The sequence below is a fragment of the Falco rusticolus genome, chromosome 10 (genome assembly GCF_015220075.1).
Source record: "Falco rusticolus isolate bFalRus1 chromosome 10, bFalRus1.pri, whole genome shotgun sequence".
In the NCBI taxonomy this organism is placed as follows: Eukaryota; Metazoa; Chordata; class Aves; order Falconiformes; family Falconidae; genus Falco; species Falco rusticolus.
The window spans coordinates 20,019,437-20,036,486 of NC_051196.1; the positions used below are offsets into that span (position 1 = coordinate 20,019,437).

Genomic DNA, 17,050 nt, shown 5'->3' on the forward strand with positions numbered 1-17,050 from the left:
GCCAGGCGGGAGCTGGGACTGGGTTTGGCAGCAAATTCCCGGCTCTGACTGGGTGATGTTGTGATGGCACAAAGTCTCTCCAAAGCACCACGTGTACCCTGGTGCTCAGCACCACACCAGATACTTTGCCAAAGCAGCTCTGCGGGAATGTACCCTGATCTTGGAAACATGAGACAATTCCTTAAAATAATTTAAAAAAACCCTTTCCTGCAATAGCAAGAACGGGCCCTGCATCTTATTTTAATGGATCTTTTAATAGTTGCAAGCATCTTTCAGAGTGGTTTTGGGCACCTGCTGTTCCCTCTGGTAGCTGCTGTCGCAGAGATGTAGCATGGTCCCTGTGGCCCCATCCTGTGTTTTGATGTCTCTCCCATCCCCGTGCTAGGCTGGGATGGTCCTGTGACTGGGCGTGATGTTCCCTGTTGGAGTCATACAGCAAGAAGCTCTTCTTGGTCTGGAAATTCAGCACCAAGTGGCTTTCTGATGTGCTTTGTGCCAATGTAACTCCTGCAGCTGAGCTGTTGCAGCAGCTCTTAGAGAGCAGAGCAACCTCCCAAACTCTGAAGCTGCAGTCAAAGTTAGTTTCTATTCTGTTTCTTTTTTCTTTATATTTTTTCTGTTTTTTTTTTCTTTATCTTTCTTTTTCCTTTCTTTTTCTGGTTTTTTTCCCACTTTTTTTTGTTTTTTTTTCATTTTTTCTTTTTCCTTTCTATTTTTCCTGGGGTTTCTTTCTTTTTCTTTCTTTTTTTTTTTTTCTCTTTTCCTTTCTTTCTTCCTTTCCTAACCAGCAAAAATCATATTGCTCACTGCTGGAGGCCAGACTTCCCCTCCTGTTCCACAGTACAAAGTTCTTCACCCTGAAGCCATTTTGCAACCCGCTTTATGTGAATCAGGAAGCTGCCCAGCTCAGGGCTTGCTTTTTGCCCTATTTAAGCTCACCCCCACCATTTCTCAGCACCATTACACCCTCGGTGGGTCCCTGCTTCTCTGTGGTATCGGAGCTGTCTGGCGCCCATTCCATCTCCTTTCCCCTCTGCCCAGGCTGATGGACACCCCACCGCCACCCCCCTCGTGATGCTGGGGGTAATTAGTGCTTCCTCGAGCCTGCTGTTTCTACCTCAGGTACTTTCAGGGCGATGGTGAAGGCGTGAAGCACCAAGCAACTTGTGTGCGACGGGTCCCGCTACCAAAACCACCCCACGTCCAGCCCTGGCTGCTGCACTTTTATGTGGTCATTGCATGTCTTACCAGGGTCACTGCCTATTTCACTCGGTCATTGAAAGCTCCACCACGTGTTTTGCTGGATCATCACACACTTTACTAGATCACCACTTGCTTCACCAGGGTCACGGCATGTTTTTCTGGGGCTGCTGTATGTTTTACCAAGGCTGCTACCTGTTTTATCAGGGCTACTGCATGTTTTGCCAGGGTTGCCACATGCTTTCCTGGGTTGCTTTGTGTTTTACCAGGTTGTTGCATACTTTCCTGTGGCTGCTGTGTTTTATCAGGGTTATTGCACTTCTTACCAGAGCCGCTGCATATTTTCCCAGGGCTCTTGCATGTTTTACTGGGATTGCTTTGTGTTTTACTAGGTTGCTGCATGTTTTACTGGTGTCGCTACATATTTTGATGGGGTTTTTACATGTTTTATATGTGGAGTTATTGTATATTTTGCAAGAGCCACAGCACGTTTCACCAAGCTGCTGTGTATTTACTGGGATCAGTGTATATTTTGCTGGGGCTTCTGCATATTTTACCCAGAGTTATTGCATGTCTCGCCAGAGCTGCTGTGTGTTTACTGCATGTTACTGGCCTTGCTTCACGTTTTACCAGCCCACCGCATACATTGCCAGGTTCACTACATGTTTCAGCAGGACCACTGCAGATTTTTACAGGGTCTCCACACATTTTACCAGATCGCTGCATTATTATTTTTTTTTCCCTTCCCAGTGCAAGTTTTGCCAAATTGCTGTACGTTTTCCCAGCTCAGTGCATTTTTCCTGGACCGCTTCCTCTAGACACCATCCCTCCAACCCCTCTGATCTCCCAGGGCTCGGATCTGCTTGGCTGCAACTGTGTTTAAAGCAAACATGATCCCCTCCCATTGGCTCCAAATTGCCAAACGTGAGGCTGTGTTATAGTATTATTTTTTCCGAGCAAGAGCGGAGCACAGCGGTCTCAGCGGGGGGGCTCTGCCAGCTGCTCCCTCCAATACATGTGCAGCCCTGGAGGGCTCAGCAAAATTTCCCAGCCCACAGGGACTGCTGGCAGGAAGCAATCTGGCAGACAACATGTTTAGAGGAGACTAATGTCTCAGAGCCACTGAACCATTTAATTGCCAATAAATACAGCCCACACGTAAATAATTATGGAGACCCAGAAACTGTGTCGTCTTCGGTGAAAGGAAGGAGCTGGCAGCCTGATGAAAACTCCCTGTGGCAAGTGTACAAATTAAGATTTCGTGTTAATACAGTAGGAACGAGTATCAATAAACCTGTCTGGGTATCTTCCAGCATTGTTTTGGGCTCAGGAGTGTGATGGTCCCTGCCGAGGTAAGAAGGACCAGGCTGTACCCTTTGGCTGACTTTGAGGGTAAATCTTAAAAATGTATAAATTTGCCAGATCGAGATTTGTCCAGGCTCTTGTGGCAACCCAGTGTGATTATTGCAATACCCTTTTTTGCCATGTTTTTGGGGATAAAGAGCTGCAAGGATCCTAGCCCAAAACTCTGGACCTTTATCAGCATCACATATGCACTGGCAGCAAACACAGACTTTCCCTTCAGAGCCCTGATAAAACCTGCAGTGACCCTTCATCCCCCTACCAAAATACTGATGTCTCCATCACCTGGTTCTCTCATGCTGCTATCACATTTCTCTTTCAAATCCTTTTTCAGGACATTTAAGAAAACGTTTCCAGCACTGGGCTTGCTGGTGAACTGAGCCCCCAATGCCTGTCACATCCATGCTGCTCTTGCATCAGTCTTACTCATCTTCTAGTTTAAATTTGGCCTGCTTGGGGCTAGATGTGAGCAAAGAAGCTGAATTTTGGCAAGTTTGGGGGCTAGATGCTTTTTTTCCCCTTTGTCTGTCTGTCAGGACAGGACAGTTGCCTCTGTCTGTGCCAGGATTGCTGCACGTGTTACCAGTCGTGCACTGGATGGGTATCTCCATCCGCTACCCTCAGTCTGGAGGGTGACTTCATCCCTTTGGACCCCAAAAGTGCACCAGAACTGTGGGCTGTGTCCAGACACCTTGCCTGGTTTGTGGCATCTTCTCATGTGCTCGAGTCCATGTACTTCAGATTTCCATCATTTTTATTAAGTGCATCCCTCTAGCCCAGTGATTTCCTAATATCAGACACACCAGAGGTTAGGAGGGATGTTTGCAGCTGGATATTTTTTTTTTCAGTCAGCAGTGGGAATTGGCAGAGCTGCTGAATTCTCATCCAGATTTTAGTCTCAGATCTGAGGTCTGCATAGCAGTGGGGCTCTGCACTCGGAGTTTTGACCTGATCTTGTCTCTCTCCAGTCTATTACAATGAACCAAATACTCCGATGCAGGGGTATGGAGTTTTTCCAACCTGTGCACTGTGGTAAGGTGGCATGTTGCGTCCATCGCTGAATAAAAACATCACAAATGTTGGCAAACTCAGGGGTTTCTCAGGGCTCCTGGTCCCTGGAGTTGTTTGCAGGGTCAGGCTCAGTACCAGCGAGTGATGTTTGGGGGATGGGGATGGTGCCAAGTTTGCAGCAGCAGAGGCAGCAAAGCTCTCACTCGTGTGAAAACATCCCACGGGTGGGACCAGAGCTTTGTACGCACAAAGTGTTTGTATTTTCTGGAACGTCAGGTTTTCTTTAAAGGTTTTCCTTTAAAGCAGCTTTATGTTTCATGAATTTAATTTCAGTTGAATATGTGATGATGCAGAGCTTTTTCTCTTTTAACCACTTCATCCTTATCTCTTAAGTTAGGCTTTGACCTCGTTTATCACACTGCTCCAGTTTTCTTTTATTCTGGCACTGGAGCTCAAAGAAAAACACTGTCACATTGCTGGCTGCAAAGCAGCTAGTGAGGAGCCACCATCCACCACCTCAAAATTCACCCTTGGACCTGCTTGTGTTCAGTAGGTAAGTCTCGTATTGCATGGTCTGCTAAAAAAGCACCCAAAAAATGCATCGTCGTCTTTGTGCAAGAATTGGGTCTTGAAAAGCAGCTTGCAGCAAGTTGGTGGGATAACTGGGAAGGCTGGGGCTGACGCTGGGATGCAGTGTGACTGTCTGCATCTGCCTGAGCAGAGGGATGAAAATCAGAGACCCGGAGCAGGGAAACAGTGGATTTTAGAGAGCTGAGCTTCATCCTGGGTCTGCCCCTTGTGCGTCTCCACCGTGAGGACATCTCTTCTTTGTAGATGCCTGCTGCACTTCGGTCATTCTCACTTCTGGGTCTGGAGTTTTGCAGGGGAACGGCAGCTATCCTTCCCAGAACAGGAATGGGTTTTGCCAAATTTTAGGTTGTTGCAAGAGCCAGGTACAGCTGAACAGGCTCTCCACGGTCATTTTATGGCATCTCCAGAGCACAACATCTGGGCAGGTGTAGACACCCAGAGCTGAGCCTGTTTCCAACAGGTGTATGAGGGCTCAGAGCCAAGCACCTACGTCGGGGACTGCGTTTTGGAGAGGAATATCTCAGGCTGCATAAGTACAAGGTCTGTAGTGTAATTATCAGAATGTAACCACAGCAGGGCTCAGGGCAGTGCTGGAAGACCTCTCCACCGCTGTGTCGTGCCTCCTGAAGTTGCCCTGGTGCCTTCCTTGGACAAGGAGGGGTGTCACCAGAGAAAAGCCCCCCCATCGCTGTCTCCTAAGGAGCCGCCTCGGTCCAGCAATTCGGCTTTTCCCCTGGGCTGATGGGTTCCTATAGCAACAGTGAGCCGCTCGCTGCAGCTTTTACCTTTATAACAATAAAAGAGCGCTCACATTCATTTTCTGAAATCAGTGCCAGTCACCCTGCGCGCTGCAGTGCCGCTTGTGTCATTGACATGATTATACTAATCAGCAGCCAGTACACTGGCTGAAACAATTCAGAGGCTGAAGCAATTACCCCCTGCCTGGGACACCGCAGCTGTAGGAGCCCATGGAGGGGTATCTGCGCAACTGCTGTAGGATCACCCCAAGTTCATTACTGCCAAAGAGAGCAAAGTGCTGCAGGACAACCCCATCCCTGCCACAGTAAATGCCTGCGTCTTCCTTACCGGCCCCAAAAAGGCAGGTATTAAAATGCAGCAAAAGCAATGTTTTGGTTGTGGGACTTTTTTGCTCCATCCTTGGCTTGTAGGAGAGCCCCAGGTGGTGGTACTGAGCTTTGGGTGATGTGGCTGTAGGTTTTTTGGGGCTGGCACAAGGAACCCCATCTCTCATTGCCAGCTTGGAGAACAATGTAGAATTAAGTATGGTAAATACCAGGTTTTTTTCTGAGAGAGGTCGTGCTGACCGTGAAGCATAATTAAGGAGCTTCCTGGCATCTGCTACAGGAGCTGAATGAGGGATAAACTAGCTGAATGAAAAGTAAACTGGGGTTTAAGAAATCTTCATTAATTTGCTGCAGCAAGAGCTTGCTATGCTTAAGGAAATTAAAATGTGAGCTCTCAAAATCAGCTTGCAGCAAGCTAAGGAGGAGGAGATACCGGGGGAATATGTAATGAGATGGAAATGGGTACATTCATAAATCATCTGTGGCGCTTTCAATAATTCACCACTGCTAAAGGACCTGGCAGTTCACAGAGAGGTAACATCCACGTGGAGATGTTCTGTTTGCCTGATCCAACAAGATCCAGGGCATCTCCACACTGCCCTTTCTGTGTTGCACAGGGAAAGTGGGATTCAGCTAGTCTGAGCTGAGCGATAACACAAGTGCTAATGTCTGAGGCTGGGCACGGACCACGTGCCCGCTGGAAATTGCCACCTGCCGAGTTGCCAGTGGTGATTTTGGTTTCAGCCCTTCAGAGTGTTTATCATCACAGACTCTTAGCTTTGAGTTAAACAAAATTATTTGTTTGAGTTAGGCAAAATAATTATCCCAGTTCTTTGGGAATCAGTCTTTTAAGCACTGGCAGAGACACCAGGGGTGGTGGGAAGCATGGGCTGGGGAAGTCCACTTTGCAAGGCAGTAGAAGTTGTTCAAGGAATAGGCTATTCTAGGTATTATTTCCTAGGTTATAAAACCAAGGTGGGTATTTGGATGCTGTGATGCTGGGTGGGTGTTTTTCCTGCAAATGATAGATTGAGTGTCAAAGATGATTATCCAAAAGCCCCATGCGGGCCCTGCCAAGGGCTGAGCCTCCAGGGCTGTGATGGTGCCCAAGGCGGTTCCCAAGCCCTAAATTCACCAAGTGAAATAACAAGGAAAAAGAAGGTGGTGCGTAAAATGGCTTGATGTTACATGGCTGCTCTGTGTTACCTTTTTTTGCATGTCACGGTTTTTGTTCTCCTTAAGGTGTAAGAGGTGTTGAGTGCATTTTACACGAGCTGCTTTCTTAACGTTGGTACAGCAAGTCTGTCTCTGTAGCATCAGTTCTCTCCTCCTGCCATCTGACTCGCTGCTGTCAGAAAAAGCAATAGCTCATCTTTGTCAGCTCTTTAACCCCACTTCTTTAAAAAAAAAAAAAAAGAATATCAATGGTGTGTTGGCCACTGCTGGCTCTGCCGCGTCCTTTGCGAGAGGTGGGGGAAGAGGATGGGAGCTGAAAGGATGTGGAGGTGAGCAGAGGGTCTTGTGGAAGTAGCAAGAAAAGCAATTGCAGTTTTAATGAGGCTGGGGAAAAGTCTTTGCTTTGAGCTGACTCTTCTTCTGGAGAGCGATTTTCTTTTCATTGCTCCTGAAGCTACAGTTTGTTCGAACGCAGCTTTTAATGATTCATGAAGCAGCAGCGAGGAGGAGTTCTGTGTGGGATGGTGGGAGGCTGACCTCGGGCACTGGATAAACAACATTAATGGTTGGTAGAAAACAAGCCGTTTGACTGAAAGGGCTGAGCTCTCTCCGGAGAACAGGCTGCCCTTCCCCGGAGCGTGGCTGGCTGGGAGAGACCCTGTGCCTTCAGGAGAGGGATGCCCAAGGACCTGGGAGGACTCCAAGAGCACTTTGCACTGTGTGAGTGCCACGAAACACAACTTTGCTCTAACTCCCCTTTTTGTAGGATTGTCAAGACCGTAGTTATGAGCTGTCATTGACCGGTTTGGTGATATTGCACCAGCAGGTCAGTGTTGTGGGGTGCAGTTAAGGCTGTTGTCATGCATTTAGTGCGGCAACTTCAGTGAGTTAAGCTGAATGTTTAGGATTTGTGTACTTGGGAAAGCCAAACAGCTTGTGGTGGATTCGATGTGCTGTATGTACGTATACTGCTTATATAAACTATCATTAATTTTGTTTCTTTTTCCAGGAAAAGGTCCTGGTTTCAGCTGGGATAGAGTTAATTTTCTTTTTAGTAGCTGGTGTAGTGCTGGGGTTTGGATCTGGTGTAAGAGCAATGCTGACAGCACACTGATGGGTTTGGGTTTTGCTGAGTAATGTTTATACTAAGTCAAGGACTTTTCGGTTTCTGGGGTCCTGCTGGCAAGAGGGCTGAGGGGGCACGGGGAGCTGGGGGGGACACAGCCAGGGCAGCTGGCCCAAACCAGCCAGAGAGGTATTCCATACCGTGGGGCGTCATGCTGGGTATAGAAACTGGGGGAAGAAGAAGGAAGGTGGGGGACATTCAACCTGGTGGTGTTTGTCTCCCCCCATCCCCGTCACACGTGCTGGAGCCCAGCTGCCCTGGGGATGGTTGAGCAGCTGTCTGCCCGTGGGAAGCTGTGAAGGAATTCCTTGCTTTGCTGTGCTTGTGTGTGGCTTCTGCTTTGCCTGTTGAACTGTCCTTACCTAATCCACGAGTTTTCTCACTTTTACTCTTCTGATTCCCTCCCCCATTCTGAGGTGAGGGGAGCGAGCGAGCGGCTGCCCGGGGCTGAGTTGCCAGTGGGGGTTAAACCCTGACACCTGGGAAATGCTTCTTGCAGTAGGGCTTCACCAAGGTAAGCACTGCCGGAGCTCACAGGACCTCTTTTTTTAAGAGGAGGTATTTCAGTACCACTAGACATATTTCATGCCTCATAAAGTCTTTGTAGCAATTAAACCTCCTAATCTAGTCTGAATAATACTAGAGGAACAGCTTCAAAAGGGGTCTCTTACTTGATAAAGAGGCATGAAAAGATGGGCTTCAAAGAAAGAGGGGGTAAGAGAGGCTTAGACTAGGACCCCCCACCCGCCCACCCCCAAAAAAAAGAACAGCAAGAGTGAAGATGGATCAGGGCTTGGGATCTGCCATGCTACGAGCTGGAAGTGTTCTCGCTTACACAGTGATGAACACCCTTATGATGCTAAAACCCCTTACAATGGCACCGTGACCGGGGCACCCCCAGCACCCACCCATCCGGGGATGCCCAGGCAGTTCTACAAACCATGGAAACCTCCTGGCACCAGTCCCGGCCAGCAGCTCTGCCGAGGCTGCTGCAAACCCCACAGTGAGAGCGACTCCGCTGCTTTAGTTAATAAATAATAAGGAGCCCATAATAACTGTTTGTTTTGCTCGGTCCTCAGAGTACAATACAAAACTCTTAGCAATAAATGAAAATAGCGGTGCTTAATGAGTGGAGTACTGCATTCTTGCTTCTTGGCCACCCAGCCGCTCGCTGTTACTGCAGCCTGTGCTTTCAGGGTTGTTACCTTTCACCAAAAATAGACTTGCCAATGGCTTCCATTTGGTCCCCTGGACAGAAGAAGGCAAGAGGAGTTGTTGTTAAAGTGAAAACATTTCTCTGCTGCACTGCCCCATTATCTGTTCAACTTCCATATGGTATGGGGAAAAAAAAATCCCTCGGCTACAACAATCATGGATAAGAAATGGGATATTTCTTGCCTGTGTTGGATTGGCTTCAGATTTATGAATTGAGGCAAACCAGAAAGAAAAAACCTAATTTTTTATCCCTTCTTCTGGTGGATGCTTTAGCCAAACTCTTCTTCCTTCAGTGGCTTCATGCTGCAGAGCCCTGTGCACCACCTCTCCCAGCTCCAGCCAAGCAGCTGTGCCTCCGCAGGAAGATAAACGAGGTAATAACTGCTTCTTCGAAGTACAAATATTTAAAGTTTGTCTTTCTGATTCCTCAGTAAGGCAATTGCTCTCTAACCACTTCCTGCAGCAACCTCCCAGCCAAAGCTCGCGCTTGCAGTGCCTTCCTGATGCCACCTCCTCTCCCACCAGGCTTCACCCAGCACTGTAAGTCACCACACATCCCCATGCCCCAGCCCCTCCGTCCATCACCAAGAGTACCTGGAGCACTGAGGAACATGCACAGCTCTTGTTGCCCAGAAATAGGCATCTCATAAAGCTGTTGGATTATTTTAAGCTGTTATCCTTGCACCCCAAGGCCATGTGGGGTGGCCTTTCTGCTACAGGGAGATGCACCCTTGCCTTTTGACTGTCCTGGAGCCAGCCTTTTGCAGACCTCCTTCTGGTTTTTGGAGCTGAGCAGTGATTTAGTCGGATTTCCCCTCGCTTAGCTGTATATGTATTTAACCGATTCTGGAGGCGGTTTGACTTTCTCTTTCTGTACTCTTGGAAGCCTGAGATCCCTTCAGCCAAGCCTCAGCAGGTCTCTTTTCTCTGCAGCTGAGCCATTAGCATGTTATTTACCTGGTGAGGGATGAAACACTCCATGGAGTTTCAGTGTGAAGCTTTTTTGTCTGTTGAACAGTACAAACCACGTGGAAACACAGAAGGTGATAACTATATTTTTTCCTACAGTTTTCAGCATGAGGTGAAGATAATCCTGTTCCTTGCCAGTTCGTGATGGAGATGGGATGCGCTGATTATGAACCACCCCAGGTGATGCTGGATTTGATGTACCTGATTTCTGAGCATCTCTTGGAGGTCCCTCTGGGTTGGAAAAGCAAGAATAGCAGGGCGTTGAGATTTGTATGTGATGGCAGCTGCTCATCCCTGAATTATTCCACATGCTTATATGGAAGATGTTTCCTACCCTGGGTTTTCCTGAGTCCCTTTCCCTCCCCAGCCTTTAGCTCTGTCTGAAATGCCCATTGCTTCCAAAGCTTTCCTGGATTATGGTGTACCAGCCGGGGGTGCTAGTATGGTTTAGTTTATTGGGATTTCAGAAGCAGCGCTGGCCCTTTCACAGCTCACCCTGTCAATGTAAGATATTGGCTTGCTGCCAAAAGGATGACACTGATAATATTGATGGGGGAAAATGAGGTTTGAGATAGGGAACAGAGATGTGTTAACATTGATTTGCTAAGTGCATTGCTTCGTTCGCAACTTGTTTCTTGTCATCCTGTGGTGACCAGGGGAGTAAGGAGTTGGATTGTGCTGTGACAGCTCTGATATCTAACAGACATTGCAAGAATGCCTCTGCCAGCCGTTCCCAAAGGAAAAGCTGTGACTCTAAGGAGCACCAGGGCAGCTGCAGATGATGGGGGCAATGTGCCTGTTGAGCACGTTCATCCCTCTGCATCCCTATTCTGCAGCTGCATACTGCATAATCTCCTCAAAGGCTTTATAATTCAATTAAGTGAGAGTTTGTGCCTGGGAGGGACAAACCAGAGGACCAGGCCAGGTGGGTGGGGGACACCAACCCATCTGTGTGTGTTCTGGGGCTGGCAGTGAGCTCAGCAGCTTTCTCCAGGCAGGAGGTGTGTGATGCTGAGCACCTGGAAGGCAGCTGGAGCTGGCAGCGGTGGGTGAGGCAGCCTGCATGCAGCCTGACCCAGCCAGCATCCTCCACCAAAAAGAATGACTCATTTTTCCCTGGGCTAAATTACTACTTATTTCTGTAGAAGTGGGAGCACTCCAGTCTGCCAAGTCCCACAGGGTCTGACAGGGAGCAAATTGCTGGAAGAGGAGCTTGACAGCATGAGATGGTTCAAAGCCAATTTGGCTGATGATGCCAGCTAAGCAGAAATGAGGCCAACTGGCTTCTTTAGAGGTGATCTCCTGGAAAATCCAGCCCTTTTACTGCCTGAGCTTCTGGCTTAGGACCCTCATAACCCTTAGAAACTGGGGACTGTAGAGAGAAGCAAAGAGTTATTGTTTTTATAGGACTCTTCCCTTTTTACCTGTACTAGATGGGGAGAAATGACTCCAAGAAGCAAGTGCCAGCGGCCAAGGGGCGAATGTCCTGGATGGCAAGGCTGGTGGAGCGGAGGCAGGACCTGAGGCTGTGACCTCCCGAGGTCAGAAGTAAGATGTGCAAGGCTACAGATTCATTTCTGGCAGAGCAAAATGACACATTCAAGCCTAAACAATGAGGGAACAGCCCTTATGGTCCAGTGAAACCCCAGCGAGAAGTCATCACCTCTGTGATGGACACTTTCCTGGACCTCTCCCACCTGTGGGCTCCTCAAGGCTCTCCGTGGCCTTGCTGCTATCCTGAAGGGGATACTATCCCAAAATCATTGTGTGGAGGACTGATGAGGTCCTGTCAAAGCAGTCTGTGCCTCCCCAAAAAGCAGAAGGTGGGGGCATCGCTGAACCTGCTGACTGTATTGGGGAACACCAAGTTGCTGGGACCAGACCGCTACTAACTAAGGTCAACTACACGCATCCTCAACTATCCAGCATGCGTAGGTGATTCATCGTTAGAAAGAAGACATTACTCCTTATTTCCGCAGAAGTTGCTCATCTCGGCTATTCCCAGGGACTCCAGGAGTGAGCAAACCTCAGGCAGCCTGCTGCACCGTGCTAATCTGAGTGATGATTTGTGTCAGGACAGAACAGGGTCAGCTCGTGTCTGTGATGGGGCTGTTGTGGAAGCTCTTTGCTTCTATTGTGTGACCGTCTTGCAGCAATTCCTATCTCTGTAATAACATAATGGAGCAGGGATGGTTTTTTTTTATTTCTCTGCAATCAGTGTAACAGAAGCAAAAGCAGTGGGGCACCTCGTTAGCCCTCCCATCTCTTCCCCATCACTAACTGCTTTCTTTTCATTCAAGCTGAATATTGTCTCCAAGAGGTTTTGGCCACCAGATTTTTCCATTGACCTCTGCTGAGCCCCAGGTACTTTGGCACTACTGGGAAATGTACAGCATTCACTTCTGGGCTGGGCTGGGGCTTTGGGCTTCAGCCCAAGCTGAAGAGATGGGGCAGAAGGAGGAATTGTGTTTGTCTGCACATGGATGGCTCTTCACCAGCACCAGCCACCAAGGACCCTGCTAGGGCAACTTCATCACTCAAAAATGTGCACGCCCTGCTTCAGCTGACCAATCAATTTGCTTTTTTGGCATCCAGGGGAGCATCGCAGCTCTGCTCTGCACCTTTTGGCACAGCTGGCCATGTGTCCCACTACCATAATGGACAACGGACCAAGGCAAATAGCATTTCCACCAGCAAGATCATCACCAAAGGGCATGATGTTAAAAGAACTGTTTAAATCTGCTGCTTGGCGTATAGCTGTGGAAGCCTGGCTGCTGCCCTGGACCTCAGCCAGGTGAAAAGCCTTTACCTCTCCCCTTGCAGCATGGAGGAGAGCGCAGGAGCTATTTATTCTGCAGTGCTTGTCGCTCGTGGTTAATAAGAAGGTCAAACTGGGGCTCATAGCTAGGAAGATCCTTTACTATAGGACAACAGCTAAGCAAACAGACATCAGAGGGGAAAGCTTAGGCAGGAGGGAGAGGGATCAGCATGTCCCTCTGCTAACACACTTGGGCAACCACTGGTTTTGAACCAAACTTCTTGGGAAGGACAGCACGGATATTTCAGTTTCAAAATGTCCAAATACCTGCCTACCTGCCCTCTCTGCTCCCAGGTTTCTTAATTCCCACATTATTTATTACCTCTAGTTGCCCTTCTGCTGCTGCTCCTCTTAGCTATCCTGTTTTATTTCAAAATAGTTAAGTTTGTGAATGAAGAAGAGCCCCCTTGGAAGGGTGACTGGGGAGAAGAGCTGCCCTTCTGCCAGAAAAAAAAAAATTACTGGAGGCCTGAGCTGTAGTAATTGTGGTTTTAGGCAAAAGAAGTGAAATTAAGCATATTTTACTCATTTACATGTCGCAAACCTACTTCTTTAGCTTGAACCAAGACTTGTGAAGAAAGACATGGGCACAGTTTGTATGGCCCATGAAAGCTCTGCGTACAGAGAAATGCAAAAGCTATTTTGCAAGGCCTGTCAAGGAAATCAGAAATGGCTGGCTGGAGTAAAAATATTGTTATTAATCTAGGAAACAATAAAATAAAATAAATCAACATTTCCTAAGCGTTTTCCAGCCAAGTTCTTCCGTGCACAGGATTTGTCTAATCATCCCAGTTGAGCAGAGCAGGTTCTCTTTTATTGGCTGTTTTGTCAACTGCAATCACATTCATCACTGATGACATCAGGACAGAACAAACATAGCGGGGCCAGGGCAGGGGAGCTAAAACCAGTGGAAAATTACCAGGCTAATTTTGTTTGCTGCGTCTGATTGGGAGACAAAGGAGGAAATTTCCAAGAGGTGATTCAGTACACATGAAAAAAATCAGTGATCCTTCATGCACATTTATAGCTAACGCTACACCTCAATTTCTTCTGAAAGGCAGGACAAAGGATTTCATCATTTGCAGCTGTGGGAGAAATCTGAACGGTAATCAAATAATGGTAATAATACCTTGGCTGTATGTAAGCTCTTTCAAATGATAATCTCTTGAGTGCTTTCTAAAGAACGGCACTGTAATAAATAATATTATCTTCCTGTTAGAGCTGTAGACATCTAAACAGGCTTAGGCTAAATAGCCTGAGCCCTTGCTGTTCTTAAATCCCTCTGTAGGTTTGTCACTAATATTTTCCCTTTTGGGGGTCTCTGATACGAACCGTGCGGGCAGTATCCTGCCACTTCGGAAAGTTTTCCAACTTTCTTAACAGCCCAAGGCAGAGAGAGACAAGAAATGAGTGGGTTTGGGGAGGTGTGGAGGATCTGTGGCTGCTCTTCTCTGCCAGACACTGAGACATCCCTGCCCAAAGCTGGTGCTGGGGCCTGTGCTGGAGAAGAAGGGCTGTGATTTGGAAGGGTTGTCCTTGCAATGACTCAGCCTGAGAAGCCTCAGCATCCTGCGTACCTGAGGGTGAGGAAGAAGCCACTAGAGGTGGGGGAAAGGATGGAAGGTGGGCATGGAGACCAAAACCAGACTAGCTCCAAACAGGCAGGCTAAAGTCACATACCTGCACTATTAAAATCACTAATTATAATCAACTTAAGGAGGAACAGGTGAGCAAAAAGAAGATGACAATCCACCTGGAGGTATCTAAAAGACGTGTAGATGTGGCACTAAGGGACACTGGCAGGTGCTGGGTTAATGGTTGGACCTGGTGATCTTACAGGTCTTTTCCAGCTTAAATGATTCTATGATTCTAGCAGTTTCCAAGTCAATGACAACACAAAACAGATGATCTTGGATGCTTCTGGGCCATGTTGTAGCAGATGGGAGAGCTATAGGCCACCAAATCCCATTAGGGAAGAGGATCATGAGGTCCTTAAATACCCATCTATAACAGAAATTAACTGTAGCTGAGACACATACAATTGAGAGCCAATTGTGCATTCGCAATGTGCAGACACCCTCAGCTTTGCTCTTCCATGCCGAAGCCAAGACATCCTGGCCCAAAGCTGATGCTGGGGGCTGTGCTGGAGAAAAACAAAATACTTCTTTTTTATTTTTACCAAATCAACTGATAAAGCATTTAAGCAGGATGTGAATTGCAGAGAGCGCTGCTTACAAAGGTCATACCCTGTGTTCAAGACTCTCACGCTAATTAAAAAAACCCTTTACGGTCCAACTTTTGGCTAATTTAGTACCTCTTCACCTCCTGGCAACAGTCTGTCGGAAGGCTGCCTGTGGGTTGTTGCTGAGACCCAGAGCAGTACCAAGCTGGCAAGAGCCCTGGGTTATCAACCCAATTTCAACTGACAAGAAGGCTTCCGAGGAGGGAGCGTACTTAGGCAGAATATTCAGCAAAAGTCATAATAATGGAGGTTGGTTCAACAAAATTATCCCTTTTATACCCACCAGTTCCTGGTAGCAAAAGCTAACAGTGTCTTCTTGAGGAAAGCGCTGCAGAATCAGCCTTCAAACACGTTTTCCATCACCCATTTAGCTAATTTACTTTCATTAAGTAAACAAATTATGTTCTTTATATACCCAGTTTCTCTGAATCAGAGGCTGTGGCTTCTGGGTTTCTGGAGTGGTTCTGAATTTATTCTCAGAGAACGCTCGGGTTTTAACTCACCCTTCCATAGCAGTGTTTTCCCATTTCCTGCTCCTAATTTGGAGAGATGAGCAAAACATCTCAGCAGGGGGGCATGGGGGTGAGGATTTGTTGTTCTGGTGCTCAGTAATTGCAAATTCTAGTCTAGTGTGGCAATGTGGAAGAGGAAACCTTGTACTCTTTGTAGATCAGTTCTCTGGGTTTGAGATGTATATATGTATTTTCTAAATGGTCCTGCAGACGTGTAAATTGTTTCAGGTTACTGAATCGGGTGGTGGGTCGCTTCTTTCAAAGCCACCCACCTCCTGGCATTAGCACCTCTGAGCCAGGGTTGGGGGGGAAGAGGCCAAGAAGAGCTATTTAGGGCAATTTAAGGGGGTTTAATTAAGAGTGAAGTAATAGAGCTTGCAATTGGAGGAAATGAAGAGAGAAGGAATCGACAATGGATAACAGCCTCTGATTTCCTCCAGTGCCACTGTTTCAAGCAGGACTAATTGCCCAAGGCAAGTGGTGAAAACGCCATCCTTTTAGTGCAATTAACACTAAGTGGGAGAAAATCAGAGTAGTGTGGGCAAACCCCATGCGAGGGAAGGGGCAGGATCCTGTCCCCATTCCTTCCGTTTTCTAGGCTCAGAGATACACACCTGTATCTGCTGTCTGCTCATACTATAAAATTTTTACAAAATGCAGAATCTATGAACTCTGCCCATTCAGTAGACGTCTCTCATACAACCTTGACTTTAGAAGAGGCTCAATTTGACTTTGAAATTACAGAGATTTTTATCATTTGGTGAAATTAATAAGACAAAGAACCTGCCAAAGAGGGAGTTTTAAAGTTGGGGTTTTTTTCCGTATCATCTTGAACAAACGGTGGAATGTTATTTTCTTGTAAGAAACTTGCAGGGAATTGGCCTTCATTTCTCAGCAGCCTTTGGGAAGAAACAGGTTTGCATCTCTGGCCATGTCCTCATCCCTGAAGATGAAGAGTGAGTAGAATGGCAAACTTCATATCATTTCCAAAAACCACAGGATAAGTTGAGCCATCGTTACTGTCGGGACTTACCGGTGTGGCCATGGCTATCACACAAGCCCACTTCTGGGTGAAAAAACACGGTTGACTAAGTCTTGTGTTCTGATTCCTTTCCTTTCTGCAGTGGTTGAATCCATCACACTCATGGGGGACACGACCGTGTGAGGATGGGCTATCACCCCTCTGGGGACACCGTGGATGCGGGGATGAGCTTCGCATTGCAACTGCCACCTGTGATCCCGCGGGCCACGATGCCTTCGTTAACCCCCTGGATCTCAAAGGAGACCATGAGCAGACCAGGTTTGGTCCATAGACCTGCACACGGCTAAAGCAGCATCGTTCCCAGCTCCTTGCTCCCACAAACCCCACTCCATACAAAATCCCCCTTCCTCCAGGGATTTTGCAGGGCTTTCCCCACCGCACTCGGAACTGCATCTTCTGTTGTTGCTGCGCTTGTCCCTTCTTGTGTTTCTTTTGTTTTGTGTTCATGGAAAAAATAAATGGAACCACGGGGGCCAGCAGCAGCCCCAGCCTGTCCCAGCTGCATCTCTGCTTCTTTCCAGCTAGGTAATGGTTGAAGAGTAATAATAGTTAAATAAGGGCTGACGCTGGAGTGAATTCCTTATTTGAGACTTTACATCGCAAATGTTCAGTGTCTTTGGTTTGTCTTCTCTGCATCTTTAGCCAAAGGTCAAAAAGATTTTGGTTTGATTCTTGTTTGCTGTGAGACTAAGACCGAGGAG

The 17,050-nt window shown here is 47.5% G+C and overlaps 1 long non-coding RNA gene across 3 annotated transcripts; it reads left to right on the plus strand.

Annotated features, from left to right (window-relative positions):
* The first annotated feature begins 896 nt into the window (after positions 1–896).
* Positions 897–16,927, plus strand: LOC119155000. Of its 3 annotated transcripts, XR_005106576.1 has the most exons (7): positions 897–1,122; positions 3,967–4,126; positions 7,046–8,065; positions 9,060–9,140; positions 9,835–9,915; positions 11,169–12,529; positions 16,432–16,927. It is a non-coding gene; the product is annotated as an uncharacterized LOC119155000 (long non-coding RNA). The 3 variants fall into 3 exon arrangements; XR_005106577.1 differs by having other exon boundaries at positions 897–4,126; positions 9,040–9,140; XR_005106575.1 differs by having other exon boundaries at positions 897–4,126; positions 16,432–16,926.
* Positions 16,928–17,050: the final 123 nt, after the last annotated feature.